Raw genomic sequence first — 20,186 nt, forward strand, 5'->3', positions numbered from 1 at the left:
TAATTTATACCGTTGTTTTTTAATTGTTATATATGCATGTTTATCCAGTTTTTTCGCCGGTGCGGCGCGCTCTATTTCAAAAATCACCTAATTTCTTCCGAAAAATATTTTTTCTAGATTCTTTGGGATATTCTAAATAAAATAAATTGCTTGACATTTTTCTAAAAAGTTAATAGTGTTTAAGTTATAAGCGATTCAAAATCCGAAAAATGCCAAAAAATCGTATTTTTGGGAGGAAAATAGGAGATTTTTGAAAAAGAGCGCGCCGCACCGGCAAAAAAATCGGATGGACATGCAATTTAACAATTAAAAAACAAAATTTTAAATTAAGGTTAGACGCGATCACTCTTCAGAATATTGAAGCTGAATGTTTAAGCTTCAATTTAAGTATATGGCAACCTCAAAAATACTAATCTAAATATGAGTTTCTAAGCCTCGAAAATGCGCATTTTCGCATTTTTCAGATGTTAAATCGCTTATAACTCGAAAACTATCAATTTTTGAGAAAATTTTTCAAGATACCTTTCTTGTTTGGAATGACCCAAGGAACTTAGAAATATATGTTATGGAGCAAAAAACGTGATTTTTTGTATTTTCTTAAAAAAATTGTTTAAACAATTTCTGCCCAAAAATTCCGCCTGGCACCCTTCATATTTGTTTAAAGGGGACATTTTTGAATAGGAATCCACAAAGAAACCGAATCAGACATTTTTCCTGACGGGAGCGGTCTCACCACATGGACTAGTATATATTATGGAATGTTGGAGATTAAAATCAATTCATCGGTTGGCGGTTCATCAATAATTGGTATATTTCACTAAAATCAAGACAGACTGGTTTGGATGAAAATCGTTGATATCCTTTTTTTATTATTAAACCGAATGGTTATGGCTTCAGTATATGAACTAATTGCTGACAGACTCCGAATTAATCCCTGCTGTAGGGTTACCCTCCCGACATAGTCGATCTGAGCGACATTCCCACCTCGATCCCCAATTCCCGTTACGTGCTCCTCGAAAATTACAGGTTTACAGAAACTCCGTAAGAATAGTACAAAAATTAAAGTTTTTCACAACATTTTAACTGGATCAAAGCTATTCACTGAGTTCCTACTCCTTTATTCTTATTATGGATGTACTGATAGAGAATGTAAGGGAGGAGGCTCCTTGGTCAATGCTTTTTGCAGATGACGTCGTGCTAGGAGAGGACAGCAAAGAAATGTTGGAGGAAAAGTTATAGGGTTTGAGAAGATCTATTGAACAGGGGGTATCTAATGTCAGCTGATCGAAAATGAGATATAGGTGATTGGGTGGAATAGGAATGATTCATCATCATCATTTGGCTCTACAACTCTATGTGAGTCTTGGAAGCGTTTACTATGCCCCTCCATTATTTTCGGTCCCGAGCAGCTATTTCCCATTGTTGTACTCCCATTTTGTATAGATCACTAGCTACTGTGTTCTTCCATCTCTTTCTTGGGCGACCAACTGACATTTTTCCATCGGGACTTTCCCAGAAGGTAGCGTTAAGAAGTCTTTCGTCACTTGACCTTAGCACGTGACCCGCTCATCGTATTCTGTTTGCTTTAGTGTAGGGTACTATGTTTTCATCTCCATATATTGTCTGGAGTTCATCGTTTTGTCTTCTCCATTCTTCTGTTGTCTCTACTCTGCAAGGCCCATAAATAGTCCGCAGTATCTTTATTTCAAGTACCAGTAATTTTGTCGTTTCTCGCTGATTCAGAGTCCATGTTTCGCTTCCATGCGTTATTGTGGGACGAATTATTGTCTTATATACTCTTATTTTTGCTGGTCTTGAGAGTATTTTTGATTTAAGTAGGGTCCTTAATGAGTAATAGGACCTGTTTCCTGCAATGATCCTGGCTGGCACGTCCTTTTCATATTTATTTTCAGATATTATGATCGCTTCCAGGTACTTAAATTCTTTGACGACTTCAAAATTGTATTCACTAATTGTTACGTTTTGTCTAACCTTTGGTCTTGGGTTCTTCGTAACCACCATGTACTTGGTCTTGTCCTCGTTGACCTTAAGACCTACTTCCTTGGCTTCGTGCTCCAATAGGGTAAAAACTTCTTTTGCATCTCTGATGGATTGTGCAATTGTGTCCACGTCATCCGCAAAGGCCAACAGTATTTTTGATCCTTGGGCGGCAAATCCGTTTGTCAGTTGTGGCTGAGCTTTCCTTACTGCATGTTCCAGTGCGAAGTTAAACAGCAGGGGGCGAGAGGATCTCCTTGTCTAAGCCCGGTATCAATGAGGAATTCCTCCGACGTTGCGCTGCCAAATATGATTCGTGCGGAAGCGTTCTCCGTGCTCACCTTCGCTAATCGTACCAGCTTTCCAGGTACTCCCATTTCTACCATAGTCTCCCACAATGCTTCTCTGCTAACAGAATCGTAAGCTTGTTGGAAGTCCACGAAGATTTGGTGTACATCGGGGTTGAATTCCGAGTTTTTTTCCAACACCTGGCGTAGGACGAAGATCTAGTCTATGGTCGACCTTCCCGGTTTGAATCCGCTTTGGTAGTCGCCTATTATTTCCTCTACGTATGGAGTTAGTCCTCTAAACAGTATGATGGATATAATCTTGTATGTTGTAATAATTAACGATATTCCTCTATAGTTCCGACATATTTGTTTGTCTCCTTTCTTGTGAATAGGTATTATATGGCTTTCATGCCAGTTTTTCGGTATTTCTTCTCTTTCATAGACTTCTCTTATAAGATGATATATCTCAAGATGTAGTTTTTCTCTGCCTTTTTTAGTAGTTCCCCTGTATGCCGTCTGGGCGTGGGGCTTTATGGTTTTTTAGGGACGAAATTGCGGACTTTACTTCAGCTAGTGTGGACCCTTATATTTTAAGTTCGGCTAACTGGTACCGTCTTTGTTGCCCTGTCGTTGTGGGGTTTTCTGTATTTAAGAATTGCTCAAAATACTTTCTCCATTGGCGACTTATCTCTTCGTCGTCTGTGAGCAATTGTCCTGCATCGTCTCTTATAAATCTTGGGCTGTTGATCGTGTTGCTAGTCATAGTTTTTAGGTCCCTATAAAACTGCCTAGACTGACCGGTTCTATGTCCCTCCTCGAGTTGCTGTATTTATGCTTCTAGATACTGTTTCTTTTTTCTTCTCAAAAGTCTTCTCGTTTGAGTCCTTACTCTGTTGTAGTCTTCCCTGTTCTCTTCTGTAGGTCATAGATCAATAGGAGTGATTGTAGACAGGTTTGGAGAAAAACTAGGATAAGTCGGAGAATTTAAATACCTTTGGTCCTATATAAGGGAAAATGGGACATGATCAATCGAGAAATTGTCCACAGCACACAGGAAAAGACTTGGTTAGGAAAAGAGCCGTGGTAAATAAATTCTCAAAGCATATTCAAGGACAAATACTGCAATGTCTTGGACACGTTATTCGTAGAAATTAAAACTATGTGGGACGAAGGATCGAGCTGGTACAAATTGATGTTAAAAGAGGTAAAGGAAAACTAAGAAGAAGATGGATGGACTGTGTGGCAGGAAACTCATAGAAGTAAGGAAAAGAAAACACGGTGGACAAAAATAAGTTGCGAAAAAGAGTAAGGAACAGCTACTCCTGAAAAAAGAAAAGCTGAGGAAGAAGAAGAAGAAGAATGGTTCGAATGTCGTAGGTGTAGTAGAGAACTTACCGTACAATAGCGCCACAAAGCTAAAACTCATTTGCACAACTTTAAGCCATGTCGCTACTCATTTGTGTAACGCTTGTCTTTTTTAATGAGGCGATATTATATTTAACTGAGTATCTTTTAATCGTGGATAGACGCTATGCGCTAGTTACCATATTTTTAAAACGGTTCTGATTTTTGACAATTTTTGTTTAAATTTTTATTTCTTTATACAGGGTGTTTCATTGGAAAACGAAAATAATTTAACGGTGAATTGAGGTCACCGAGCCGGTTCTAGATATACTACATTTTTTGCCCTGCCGACTTTTATAACCGAGTTACAGGGTGTTTTATCGATTTTGCCCATTTCTTTCCTAAGTCATAGCTTTAGAACCACCCTGTATATTTTTTTGATATTTTGTACACATATGTCTCATTCAAAACCCAAACGACTGACATACTAACCATAAGAAAAATCCAGGTCCGGATTAACAAAAAATTATAAAGTAATTGTGATCTTAAAAAAACACCCTGTATATTCAAATTTTGAAAATCTGTTGGCATATTTGAAAAAAACACAAAAAAGTAAGTTTAATGGTTTGCTTCAATTTTTCGGCCAGACTCTGACATTAAAAAGTAGGTATTATTAACTTTTAGTTATAAATTATTAAATTTAATGAATAAATACTAAATTTAAAAATAATCAATACTTATTTACCACCTTGGAACGACCCAATTACTAATGACAAGAAAAATCCAGGTCCGGATTAACAAAAAAATATAAAGCAATTGTGACCTTGAACCAACAAGGTGCTGGTTCAAGGTCACATATTGAAATTTTGAGAACTGTCCGCGCATTTTAAAAGAGCGTAAAAAACTGTGATTAAAAGTTCATTTTAATTTTTTCGCCGATGATTTAATTACATCAGTTTTGAAATTATATTGAAATTTTAAAGAACTCTGAGATTAAAAACCAGGGCCTCGATTTTTGACCCTTCGCTTCGTTATCGAACGTATTCGTTTCGTATCTGTTTAGTGTGCAGATATCGAATGATCGATATCAAAGCGAAGGGTCAAAAATCGAGGTCTTGTTTAGTATACGAAGCGAATAGGCGATAACGAAGCGAAGGGTCAAAAGTCGAGGCCCAGGTATGTATTATTAACTATTAATAATCTAATATTAATGAATCAATACTTATTTTAAAAATACTTAATACTTATTTACTACGCTGGCTTCATGGATTCTCGGGATTTGAAGCTATATACACATCATTAAAAATTATAATTGCGAGAGTTGGGATAATTTAATGATTTAGTAAAGAATTAAAAAACAGCTATATCTAATAAAAAAAAAATCGTTTAAACAATTCAACAATTTAAGATAAATTAAAAATATTTGAACTATAACAGTTGCTCAAAATGTCCGCCATTTTGTTCGACGCATTTCCTTGCTCGTTTTAAAAGATTTCGAACCGATTTTCTAATTACATTGGGATTGTTCTTCATTTTTCTGGCAGCTTCTTGTGACCTTGACAGAATTAATTAATATCATGATTTCAAAATTGCCGTAATTAAATTATCTGCGCAACAATTTGACATGCACCTTTTAACGCAGTATTTGATGCTCTTTTAAAATACACAAACAAATTTTCAAAATTTCAATATACAGGGTGTTGTTTCAAAGTCAAAATTTCTTTATACTTTTTTGTTAATTCGGACCTGGATTTTTCTTGTCATTAGTAATTGGGTCGTCCCAATGTGGTAAATAAGTATTCATTATTTTTAAAATGAGTATTTATTCATTAACTTTAATAATTTATAAATAAAAGTTGATAATAGCTGCTTTTTAATGTCAGAGTTCTTAAAAAATTCAATATAATTTTAAAATTAAAGTCATAAAATTGTCTGGCCGAAAAATTGAAGCGAACCATTAAACTTACTTTTTTGTGCTCTTTTCAAATATCTACACAGATTTTCAAAATTTGAATATACAGGGTGTTTTTTTAAGGTCACAATTACTTTAGGTATAATTTTTTATTAATCCGGACCTGGATTTTTCTTATGGTTAGTATGTCGGTCGTTTGGGTTTTGAATGAGACATATGTGTACCAAATATCAAAAAAATATACAAGGTGTTTCTAAAGTTATGGCTTAGGAAAAAAATGTTAAAAATCGATGAAACACCCTGTAAGTCGGTTATAAAAGTCGGTAGGGCAAAAAATGTAGTATATCTAGAACCGGCTCGGTGACCTCTATTCACCATAGTATTTCCGTTTCCCAATGAAACACCCAGTATATCAGCTCCTGAATTTTGAATATTTTATATTTAAACTTATTTTAATATTATAATATTTTCCTGAATATTTTATATACAGGGTGTCCCAAAAGTAGTGGAACGGTCGAATATTTCGCGAACTAAACATCGGATCGAAAAATTGAAAAATACGTGTTCAATGATTTTCAAAAATCTATCAAATGACACCAAACACCAACCCCCACTACACCTCCTGGAGGTGGGTGGAGGGTAACTTTAAAATCTCAAATGGAAACCCCTAGTTTTTCTTGCAGATTTGGATTCTTTACGTAAAAGTAAGCAACTTTTATTCAAGACATTTTTTCGAACTGTGGATAGATGGCGCTATAATTGAGAAAAACGATTTATCCTGATACCATAGGTAAATTATAGAAACGGTCTAATATCTCGAGAAATACACTTCCAAATGAGAAAACAAAAAAAAGTTTTTAATACTTTTCGAAAACCTATCGAATAACACTAAACATGACCCTCCAACCCACCCCCTGGAGGTGGGGTGGGGGGTAACTTTAAAATCTTAAATAGCAACCCCCACTTTTTATTACAGATTCGGATTAGTCATGAAAAATTAAGCAACATTTATTCGAAACATTTTTTAGAATTGTTGATAGATGGCGCTTTAATTGGGAAAATACGATTTATTAGCGCCATCTATCAGCAATTTTAAAAAATGTTTCGAATAAATGTTGCTTAATTTTTCATGACGAATTCGAATCTGCAATAAAAAGTGGGGGTTGCTATTTAAGATTTTAAATTTACCCCCCACCCCGTCTCCAGGGGGTGGGTTGGAGGGTCATTTTTGGGGTTTATCGATAGGTTTTCGAAAAATATTAAAAACCTGTTTTTTGGTTTCTCATTTGGAAGTGTATTTCTCGAGATATTAGACCATTTCTATAATTTACCTATGGTATCAGGATAAATCGTTTTTCCCAATTATAGCGCCATCTATCCACAGTTCGAAAAAATGTCTTGAATAAAAGTTGCTTACTTTTACGTAACGAAACCAAATCTGCAAGAAAAACTAGGGGTTTATATTTGAGATTTTAAAGTTACCCCCAACCCCACCTCCAGGGGGTGCAGTGGGGGTTGGTGTTTGGTGTCATTGGATAGAATTTTGAAAATGATTGAAAACGTATTTTTCAGTTTTTCGATCCGATGTTTAGTTCGCGAAATATTCGACCGTTCCACTACTTTTGGGACACCCTATATAAAGTTCTCATATCATAATAATTATTATTAATCTATTCGCTATATGCGAGTATTGCTGGTTGAAAATTACTCCAACTATATCTATACTTCACTAAAATTAAGCCAAGCTGGTTTGGATAAAAATCTTTGAAACATTTTTTATTATTAAACTGAATGGTTATGGCTTCAGTATATGAAGTTATTGCTAACAGACTCCGAGTTAATCCCTGCTGTAGGGTTACACTCCCGACATAGTCGATCTGAGCGACATTCCCACCTCGATCCCCAATTCCCGTCACGTGCTCCTTGAAAATTACAGGTTTACAAAGACTCCGTAAGAATAGTACAAAATTTAAAGTTTTCCACAAAATTTCACTGGATCAAACGGCGGGGGAAGTTCGTAAAAAAGCGGGATGCCGCGAGAATGCCAAATTCGGCGAGGAACGTGGCCCAACTGTTGATAAACATTTCCCAATAATGGTTCACCGCGAAGGTCATCCTCGTAGCAATTTTCACCGGGAGATTAGATTTAATGGAGGGTACGGGAACTGTTCATTTTTTGTTCTCGTCGGAATAATGCTATTAGCGGTTCGAAGGGTATAATCGCGTTTTTAACGTTTTTTGGAGGGTAAGTAGAAAAGTTTTCGATGGATCGGGCGAAATCGTTATTTCGAAATTTACTAGAATCAACTAAAACTTATCACACGATTTTATAAATAAAACTGTATTTGAATTAGAAATTAAATTATATACAAAGATATAAAAAGTATGCAGTGCTAGCCAAAAGTCTCCTCCATAACCTCTTATCTTTTGAACGGCAATACAACATAATCTAATATTAGTGCTTCATTGGCTCTTCAGTAGAGGACGAATCTTCCCTAGCTCCTCATGGTACTGAGATGGACAGGAATAATCTTCAAGTCATAAAAATCCGAGTCCATCAGAATAAGTAGTAGCAGGAGGAAGAGAGTAAACTCTCTTTCAAACGATATACAAGACATAAGTATTCGGAGGAATAGGATAAACTCTCCCAAGCATGCTGCCCATTAACATGGGTACAAAGAGGAAAGAAGTGGCATAAGATGAGGACCACACCATATAATAAAAGGAAGGAAAGTTGTGAGTACTCCACTATTATGAAAGGACTAATTAAACATGAAAAGCTTGTAAAACGCTTGTGAAAATCTTATACTTATAACAGTGAAATTTGGAGGGAGGAAATAGATGGACGTAGGCTTCTCAAGTCATAAAGGGTGATTTAATCGTCATAGATGACATTAGAGAACCAGTTTAACCGACACTTATGGGACCTGATGTCATGTAATTATATTGTTTGACAAGTAGGTGTTGAAAGTACAGTTATATTTAAAAAAAAGGGTACACGTATTAGAAAGAGAAGTTAACGTCATCCTATTTGTGTAAAACCGGCTGGGATTTTTGGAGGTTATCAAATGTCACAGGTTATTAAAAATATAAATCATTGGCGTTGAGCATTAATTAGACGAAACCATTTATTCAACAATTATATAAAGAATAATTTTAATGACTGTTACAAATAGAATTTAGTATTTGGTGATAGAACCGTCTGCTTCTATAACTTTATTTAGTCTATTTGGCATACTTTGAATTATAGATATCATATTTGGATCAAGATCTTCCCAGCACTCTAAGATTGTATCCCACAATTGATCTTAATTTTATGGCATAAAATTTCTTTTATATATTTTTTTAACAATTATGCCCCAAATGTTTTCAATTGGATTTATATCTGGACTGTGCGCAGGCCATGGCAATACTTCCAGGTTTTGCGTTTGAAACCAATTCCTTACGGCATGGGCAGTGTGGACTGAACAATAATCTTTTTGATATATAAAAGTATTATTAGGATAAAATTGCTCAATAGAAGGGAGCATTACGTGTTCCAAAACGTTAATGTAATTGTCGGCAGTAAATTTTCCCTCTAATCGCCAACAAACACCAGGTCCATGTATACTAATCCAACCCCATACTTTTACAGAAAAACGTCCAGATTTATTATGAGAGTGAATATATCGTTCTTCAAACCTAGTATTGGCTGGACGATAAACACGGATTTGACCGTTATAGGTCGACTGAAAAGTCTTTTCATCAGTAAAAATGACGTTGTTCCAAAATTGTGGGTTGCGGTAAATATAGTTTAGTGCAAATATTACTCTTGCTTGCCGATGTTCAACAGTTACTAATGGTTTTTTAGCAGTTGGTCGGTTTTTTAATTCAGATTCATTGATCCTTCTGCTTACATTAGGTTGGGCACCAGGAAATCCCGTATGAATCCTTGAATCCTTCGACGTCGCAAATGGATTATCTCTTAAGAATTGAACTAAAACAGCATCTTGTTGAGGAGTGGATACTTTGGAACGCCCTGAACCAACTTTTCTTTTTAATGATTGTTGTTGGACCCATCGTTGCTTAATTCTGAAGATTGTTTTCAAATTTATATTATAGAAATTTGCTAGCGGACGAATTGACCATCCTTCTTCCATTTTCGTAATTATTTGAGCCTTTTCAATCTCACTTAAATGACGAGGCATATTAATTTTTGACGTCTATGAGTTGCATTTGTGATCACTTATGACATTTGATAACCTCCAAAAATCCCAGCCGGTTGTACACAAATAGGATGACGTTAACTTCCCTTTCTAATACTTGTACCCTTTTTTTTTAATATAACTGTACCTATTCAATCATAATAGGTTTTTGAGTTTAAGCTATTAGTCTAGCTAGAGCCGAAAAATCATCGTCATAAGTAATATGGAGTTTGGCATGTGAAATGTGTCTATTGTATATTGATAATTATGACCCCTTTCAGGCTGACACCTCAGTGGATACAGGAAGTAGCAATAAGGGATGAAAGGGGAAAGTTAGTGTTGTCTTTAAAGGTTTTCACCTCCTATTTTGGTAAACCTCCATCGATTTGCATGAAAATTGGTGACTAGTTAGAACATACCTCGGGAAATAAAAATGATTTAGTGCCAACTTGTAGTTTTACCCTGGGGGTGGATACCGCCCCTTCTCGGGGGTGAAAACGATTTTATTAAAAATAACCCCACAAATCGATAGAGGGACAAATTATAAGTAAAATTTGTTAAGTCATGTTATTAAAATAAATCAATACTTTTTGAGTTATTAAAGATCAAAAATGTGTCTGTTGAAGAGAGCACATGCGTGAAGTTACGGATGTTAAAAAGAACATATTAATTAATTGTATGTTACTAAAACATTATTTTTATATTATTTCGATATTATAAATTTAGCAAAAGTGTATTCGAATATGTCAAATATACCCATTATTGGACACCCCCAATTTCTGGACATATTCAGTTTATAATGAAAAAAAAAATCAATTTAATATGGAAATAATATAAAAATAATATTTTACTAACATACAATTAATTAACATGTTCTTTTTATCATCCGTAACTTCACGCATATGCTCTTGAATAGACAAATCTTTGATCTTTAATAACTTAAAAAGTATTGATTTATTTTAATAACATGATATAACAAATTTTACTTAAAATTTGTCCCTCTATCGATTTGTGGGGTTATTTTTAATAAAATAGTTTTCACCCGCGGGAAGGGGTGTATTCACAACCAAGGTAAAAGTGCAAGTGGCACCAAATCAGTTTTGTTTCTTGAGGTATGCTCTAACTAGTCACCAATTTTCATGCAAATCGATGGAGGTTTAACAAAATAGGTGGTGAAAACCTTTAAAGACTACACTAACTTTCCCCTTTCAACCCTTATTGCTGCTTCCTGTATCCACTGAGGTGTCACCCTGAAAGGGGTCATAATTATCAATACACAATAGACACATTTCACATGCCAAACTCCATATTATTTATGACGATGATTTTTCGGCTCTAGCTCTCCGTCTATATTTTGATCAATAAATTAAAAAAACACTACAATTTTTGTAGTTTTGCATCCAATTAATAAAGATTTTAGAACCAGTTCTTATATTATGGGTTCAAAATGTGCTCCATCAACGTACATACATGCATCCTATTGCTAAACTCTTGTCGTAATCGTTCAAATGTTTCAGGGGAGAATGCCCTACATTCTTCAACAATTTATTGTTTCAAAAGCTCAATACTATCGGGTGGTGTACAGAAAAAAATCAAATCCTACAGAAAAAAATCCAATGGTGTGAGGTCTGTTGACCGAGCTGGCTATCCTATCGAAACTCGTAGTCCAATCCAGCTACCACGATATTCCTCATCTGTGTAACGTCTTACTGCACCATAGTAGTGTGCATGAATACCATCTTGTTGCAATACCATCTAGTTTTGCATCCAATTAATAAAGATTTTAGAACCAGTTCTTATATTATGGGTTTAAAATGTGCTCCATCAACGTACATACATGCATCCTATTGCTAAACTCTTGTCGTAATCGTTCAAATGTTTCAGGGGAGAATGCCCTATATTCTTCAACAATTTGTTGTTTCAAAATCTCAATACTGTCGGGTGGTGTAGCCAAACGTTAGATTTCAAGTAGGTACCCCTACAGAAAAAAATCAAATGGTGTGAGGTCTGTTGACCGAACTGGCTATCCTATCGAAACTCGTAGTCCAATCCAGCTACCACGATATTCCTCATCTGGGTAACGTCTTACTGCACCATAGTATTGTGCATGAATACCATCTTGTTGAAACGTTATTTCCAAGTTGCCGAAGTCATCTGGATTATCTTCCAGAATTTCAAGAATTAAAGGCTCAATTGGGTTTTGTAAGATATTTACCGGTTAAGTTTGGGAAAAACAGACCCAACTATAATTTTTATGGAAATTTCACTGAATCAAACGGAGGGGAAGTTCGTAAAAAAGTGGGATGCCGCGGGAATGCCAAATTCGACGAGGAACGTGGCCCAACTGTTGATAAACATTTACCAATACTGGTTCACCGTAAAGGTTATCCTCGTAGCAATTTTTACCGGGAGATCAGATTTAATGGAGGGTACGGGAACTGTTCATTTTTTTCTCTTCGGAATAATGGTATTAGCGGTTAGAAGGGTACAATCGCGTTTTTAACGTTTTTGGAGCGTAAGTAGAAAAGTTTTCGATGGATCTGACGAAATCGTTGTTTCAAAATTTCCAAGAATCAACTAAAATTTAACACACGATTTTAGAAACAAAAACTAAATTTACCTAAATTAGAAACTAAAGAATATATATAAAAAGATATAAAAAGTATGCAGGGCCAGCCAAATGTCCTCTCCCCCCACCTCTTATCTTTTGATCGATTATACAACATATAGGTAGTACTATTGCTGCACTCGCAGTTCAGCAGTAGAGGACGAATCTTCCGTGGTTTATCCTATCCCATCCTACGGTGTAAAAAATCCTAGCCAATCAGACATAAATAGTAGCGGGAGGAAGAGAGTCTCCTCCAAACGATATACCAGACCTAAGTAGTCGGAGGAATAGGAAAAACCCTCTTAAGCGTGGTGTCCGTTAACATGGGTACAAAGAGGAAAATAGTAGCACAAGATGAAGACCAGATCATATTTATATAAAAAGAAAGAAAGTTGTGAGTAGGTACTTTACTATTATGGAAGGAAGCGACTATTATTGTAGAATGAAAAGCTTGTAAAAAGCTTGTACTTATACTAGTGCAGCTTAAATGGAGGAAATAGACAAACGTATGCTTTAGTCCAGGAACTGAAGCTTTTCACCTCGCAATTTTTACAGAATAGATCGATTTGCTTGGAAATTTGAGAATAAGTAGTGGATAGTCCAAGGATCAAAATCTATATGATGCCGAAAAGCGCTTTTACCATGGGGGTGGTTGCCACCCCATCTCCGGGGTGGAAATTTTTTATTATATTTCGACCGCAAAAGTTGATAAAAACATTCATTCTAAGCAAAAAATGTTCTATTCATTTTTTTGATAAAATTAACAGTTTTCGATTTATTCGCTATCGAAAGTGTTAGTTTTATATCTAAGAAATCAATGTTCTTGGTATAGGTACCCATTTACAATTCACTCAATTTGTGCCGCAGAAAAAAAAATTTTCCAATAAAGTTCTTGAGAATTAAATAATCTACAATTTCATATTGAATCATTTTTTCGTATATCTGATGCTAATATTTCTATTCTGAAGAAAATGGCATTTTTTACCAAACTACAAAAATTCGTTATTCGCTTTTAACTCCAGTTTTTTAAAAACTAATTATTATAAGCCAGTCAAACGTCTAGAATCTATTAATAATACATAAGTAAGGAAGAACAAATAAGGCCAATGACTAAAAACACCGCTAACTTACATTATTATGCTTCCAATTGGATTTCTCTTTTTTTTTTCAAAAAAATATATTGACTTTTTAACCGTAACCTTTTAATTTTTTATCTAAGAAAGTTTGGTGATAAAGAATTTTATAGGTTTTTATGAGATCTATAAGACTATTAATAATAAATCTTTTTAAAATACTCAGTCTCAAAAAGAGGTGACTTTGAAAGGGTTGGTAAAGGTGGTTTTTGCATGTTATTACAAGTTTTAATTGTCAATATATCACTCAATTTTTGCCATAGGAAAAATTTTTGCAAACGATATTCTTGGGAATTAAATAAACTACAATTTCATATTTAAACATTTTTTCGTATCTCTGATGCTAATCTTTCTATTCCGAAGAAAAGAGCATTTTTTACCAAACTACAAAAATTTATTATTCGCTTTTAACTCCATTTTATTAAAAACTAATAATTTTAAGCCGGTCAAACTTCTAGAACCTATTAATAATACATAAATAAAGAAGGCCAAATATTTCCAGTGACTAATGTTAATTAGGCTGGTGATAAGGGGGTTGTTTCCGATAAATTTTTTGCCGAAAAAAATAGGGACTGACATTCTTCTCATTATAAGTTACTTAATTTTTGAGCTAGAGACTTCTTTTTAGTTCTAGAGATAGATATTTTTAAATACTTTAAATTAGTTTCAACGAGTTATCCTCGAAAAATGCATAGTTTTCCTGTCGTTTGACTTTGATCTACAATATTTAGCATTTGACGCAGAAGAGCTAAGATATAAAAAAAGTATAGCTCAATTACTTTTGGTTTAAAAAAATAAAAAAAAAACTGATTTGTTTATTTTTTCAAAAGGTACATTTTTATTAAGCAAAGCTGTTTTGATAAAACGATAAATTTTTGAGTTATTAGCAGAAAACTGATTAAAAACATTGATTTTTTCGATATAAAACTAACACTTTCGATAGCGAATAAATGGAAAAGCATTGATTATATCAAAAAAATGTATAGAAAGTTTTTTGCTTAGAATAAATGTTTTTACCAACTTTTGCGGTCTACATATAATAAAAAATTTATTGCGAGATATTGTGGTAACCACCCCCATGGTAAAAGCGCCTTTCGGCATCATATAGATTTTGATTCTTGGACTGTCCTCTACCTATTCTCAAATTTTCAAGCAAATCGATTCATTCTGTAAAAATTGCGAGGTTTTGTTCTATTCTAAGCTTCATTACTTGGACTACTTCTCTACTGTTCACAAAAGGTGACTTAATCGTCATAGATGACGTTACAGAGCCACGGTAACCGATACTTTTAAATGGGACCTAATGGCATTTGATTATATCGTTTAAAAGTAGGTATTGAAAATACATATTCAATATTAATAATTTTTGAAGTTATACTTCTTTAGGCGCGATTGGGAGTGAATTTTTATTATTCTGCGCGCATGCGCACACAGACAGTATGCCGATAGTTATGTATGTATTAGTCCAAAAAAGATTTGGAAAGAATATATTAGTGTTTTTAGTAAATATATTTATTATAATTTTTGTATCTTTGGATTTGACTCCCTCGGGAATAAGATAATAAAAGTAATATTTACAGTATTTTTATACTTCACTTGGTCTATTTGACAGATTGTCTGAGAAATCTTGTAGTCTGCACCCGCACAAACAAAAGGAGTAGAGCTCATTGGTTAGCGTTTGACTGGAGATCAAGAGGTCCCCTGTTCGAATCCGGGTGTTTTCTAATTTCTTTTTTAATTTTTGGTACTGCTTTAATAAAAATTTTTGGAAACTAGTAAGGAAAATTAGTTTAATCTTTAGATAAAATATACATAAACTGTTCGAAAGTATATTTATTTCGTTGAAATCATCTAATAGAAGTATAACTTCTTACGTGCGTACAAAGTACACACCCATTCTTTTTTTATGGGTATGGCTATTTTTATGAATAACTTAAATCCACACTTACTCTGGGCTAATTAGCAAAATTCATGGAAAAGTTATTTACCAGCAATTTTATTGCTGGAATCGAATTATAAGATCCTATATATTAATAATATAGGTATGCAAAGTCCGCAGATAGTGTGCTACTTTTTTTATAAACAAAATGGCGCCGACAAATCGTATTTTTTTCAATTATTGCTCTATAACTCCGAAGATTTTAGACCAAACGAACAAAAACACTCAAATAAAAATTCACCGCAATTAAATTCTGCATAGAGATATGTTTTTCACGATTTGCTCCGATGAAAATTTTCCTCGGAAAATGCGGGTTTTCCTAACAAAAACTATAATTTTCAAATAAAGTTTTAGGTAAGTAATTATTAATCAATAATTAAATATCTTAGTGACATCAAAGATTTCTTGGTATAGATTGTAATTCCAGAAGCCGGTGAAAATTTAACGAATATTTTAGCAACAATTCAATTGTTAATTAACAATTTACGATCGCAATCATAACCAAAATAATCATGATACATTGATCAAACTTTTAAAGATTATAAAGATGAGATGCTTGTTTAATATTTTATCGACAAAATATAAATTTTTCTCTTTTTTGCATAATCTTTAAATTTTGAAAAAAAAATAGTTATAATACGTTGGTCTAATTAGTAAAGTACAAAGAAAGGTTATTTACCAGCAATTTTATTACTTTAATCGAATTATAAGATCCTATATATTATTAATATAGGTATGCAAAGTCCACAGATAGTGTGCTACTTTTTTATAAACAAAATGGCTCCGACAAATCGTATTTTTTTCAATTATTGCTCTATAACTCCGAAGATTTTAACTTTACACCAAAAATACTCAAATAAAAATTCACCCCAATTTAATTCTACATAGAGGCAAGTTTTTTCCGATTTGCTCCGACGAAAATTTTCCTCGAAAAATGTGGGTTTTCCCAACAAAATCTCGAATTTTCAAATAAATTTTTTGGGCCAGTAATTATTTATCAATAATTATATAGCTTGGTGAAATAAAAGCTTTCTTGGTATAGATTATAAATTCAGAAGCCGGTTAAAATGAAACGAATATTTTAGCAACAATTCAATTGTTAATTAACAATTTACAGTCGCAATAACAACCAAAATAATCATGAGACATTGATCAAGCTTAGAAAGATTATAAAGGTGTCATGCTTATTTAATATTTTGCCGACAAAATATAAATTTTTCATTTTTTTGCATAATCTTTAAATGTTTAAAAAAAATTGTTATAAAAAAATTAACATTTCTTAGAAATTGTTTAATATATTCTAATTTTAAAAAATACTTAAAATGCGTATTTCATAGGCCTTGAAAATGAATGCTTTAAAAAAATTTTCCAACCATTTGCAAAAAAGTTAGGAAACAGTAAAATAGATATACGATATCTCCATTGTTTATAATTTGTTTTAATTGTTTCAAAGCTTAAAAGTGAGTCTATGGTACAATCTAATTACTCACAAAGAATGTCAAAAATTAGTTCAATGGTTATATTTTAATCAAAGATTAAAAGCACTTTTTTTGTAATTTTTAGCGCGAAAGTAGGCTTGAAACAGAGCCGGAGATAAAATGTTCACTCGAAGCGACTGACACGCTTAAACTCGTGCGAGTTGTGTATGTGGGCTGGTAGCTACGGTACTGTATTATTCTACTTTCGCGCGTGTAAATTACAAAAAAATATATTTATAATCTTTAATTAAAATATAACCATTAAGCTGATAATCGATATTGTTTTATAAATAATTAGCTTGTACCTTAAACTCACTTCTACGCTTTGAAAGAATTAAAAAAAATATTAACACCGTAGTAATCATATGTTTACTTTGCTGTTTCATAACTTTTTTGCAAATGGTTGCAAAAAAGTTTTAAAGCATTCATTTTCAAGATATTTGAAATGCGCATTTTAGCTATTTTTTAAAATTATAATATAATAAAAACTTTCTGAGAAACGTTAATTTGTTTATAACTATTTTTTTAAACATTTAAAGATTATGCAAAAAAATAAAAAAATTTATATTTTGTCAACAAAATGTTAAATAGGCATCTCATCTTTATAAGATTTCAAAATTTGATCAGTGTATAATAATTATTTTGGTTATTATTGCGACCGTAAATTATTAATTAACAATTGAATTGTTGCTAAAATATTCGTTTAATTTTCACCAGCTTCTGAAACTATAATCTAAACCAGGAAGGCTTTTAAGTCACCAAATTATTTAATTATTGGTAAATAATTACTTATCTAAAACTTTATTTGAAAATTAAAGATTTTGTTGGGAAAACCCGCATTTTCCGAGGAAAATTTTCGTCAGAGCAGATCGGGAAGAACACGTCTCTATGCAGAATTTAATCACGGTGTATTTTTATTTTAGTGTTTTTGTTGTAAAGTTAAAATCTTCGGAGTTCTAGAGCAATAATTGAAAAAAAAAACACGATTTTCGAGCGCCATTTTGTTTATAAAAAAAGTAGCACACTATCTGAGGACTTTGCATACCTATATTATTAATATATAGGATCTTATAATTCGATTCCAGCAATAAAATAGCTGGTAAATAACTTTTCCCAAAAATGGCCTATTCTCCGATAATCAGCCCAGACTAACTACAAGTATTGTAGTTTCGAATTTAATTAATAAATATTGAAGAACCAAGTCGGTCAAAAATGTTAAAAAAACTTCGACTTCAAATTTTTCTTCTAAAGTTAATACAGGTTGGTCAACACTAAACTCACCATCTAGCCTTTTCTTCTTTGTTGATCGAGTTTCTTTAAACTATCATTTATTATTATGGTAGTGGTAGTGTTATTTTTTTTTTATTCTGAATTCGCCGATGTAATAAAGAAAATGGATGGTTTTTATTGGACCGGCGCCGGCAAGAGACCTCAAGACCGACCGCAGTCTCTCGGTGATTGTCTCTCGCAACCAGCCTCTCGGTCATTTATATGGTCAGCACACCACTGTTCTGTTCTGAACAATATATTATGTAATTATTTTAAAAAATGCTAGAACTGCCTCCAGTTGGCACGCCTACGTGTAATGACGTGTTAAAAGATACTCAATCAAATGCAATATCAGCTACAGCTTAAAAAATAACGTCGAAACACAAATGAGTAGTGATATGAATTAAGTTTGTGTTAGTCAGTTTTAGTTTCACGTATCTATTGGAAACTTATCAAGTTTCAGGATGATATATTTCTATTTTTTTAATTAATCTGCAAAGTGAATCGATTTTGCAAATCGAATATTTAGGTGCTTCGAATGACATGATTTTACAGACTGCAACACTCTTCATACAACTGTGCGAAACAAATTCTTTCTTCTTCTTCCTCTCTTGGCTTTACAACTCTAAGTTAGCCTTGGCTGCGTTTACTATTTTCTTCCACTCTTGCCGGTCTTGTGGAGCAATCTCCCCCACTGTTGTACACCATCTCACCTAAACCAGTCGTTACTAAATCTTTTCATCTTTTTCTTGGCGACCAACTGAATTGCCATCGAGTCTTTCCCAGTAGGTTGTACTTAATAGATAACCCAAAACTACAACACGTACAATAATTTTAACAGTCTCATCAGAATTGTGGCAATTAGCATATAACGTGAATTTCCAATAAGGATTGTGGGTGGTAGAACCCCGTGCCAACGACCAGTAGAGTATATATATATTGATGTGATCTTGATTATTGATATGAGATAATATTCTTATTTGTCATTTAATTTAATCAATGCATTAATAATAATTTAATTAATTAACCAGATCACATATCAATATATTTTCAATCTCAGGGCGAATTATAAAATTAATTACTTACTTACGTGGCTTCTCAGTATTTCTCAATGGTTCCTAATCGGGATAGGAAAGAAAAGAGTAAAATAATACACACATATGGGTTACAATTATAATCAAAATATTGTTTATTTTATTTAAATGGCAATCACTGCTTAATATGTGCTAGATCTTATTATTCTTAAACATAACATTTACAAATGGGAATCTTATTTCCTTTTGGTTTCCAATTGAAAGTTTTTATTAACATTTAACTATTAGGATTTATTAGCAACAATTCTATTTAAGTTTGATGAAGCTTTTCTGATATTATTGATTATGTTCTTCAATTTATAATGTGGTATTTAATACGAAAAACCCATACATTCATGTCCAAACAAATGAGACTGACCTTTTTCTGGTGAACTGAGAATGTCTTCACACAAGACCCGTTTCCTGCTATCCTTAGCTGCGATCAAAACCTCGTCCTGGCTTTCAGTAATGTTCTCCTTTGAAGATTAGCTCGTATAGCTCTCGCTCCTGCTTCTGTCGTGATGCTGTGTTCTACCTTTTTCGAAACTGCAATCAGCTACCGGGACACTCTTGGCTCAAGGAGGTTCTTTACTCTCAACCTGGCCTACCTCTCGTTCCACGATAGATCTCCACACTCACGGAACTACACCGGCTTTCTCACTCTCCGTACACTACCGTCTACTACTCGACTTCACTTCTCGACAGCTCAAAACATTCTGATCTATCTTTGTCATTCATTCCCCTACTTTCTAAATATCCCTTCCAGATTCACAAATCAACCTTCCACCACCAACTCTCATTCGCAGTATTCCTCAAAACCAATTTTTAATCTTTCTAAATATGCTTAATGGATTTCAAAGAAAAATAGTTAATTCCCATTCTAAAATTACTTTCTACTATTTACAAAATTTAATGACCTATTATCTACTTCAACTGAGTCTTATTTGGCATAGGCTAA

The sequence above is a fragment of the Diabrotica virgifera genome, chromosome 1 (assembly GCF_917563875.1).
Source record: "Diabrotica virgifera virgifera chromosome 1, PGI_DIABVI_V3a".
In the NCBI taxonomy this organism is placed as follows: domain Eukaryota; kingdom Metazoa; phylum Arthropoda; class Insecta; order Coleoptera; family Chrysomelidae; genus Diabrotica; species Diabrotica virgifera.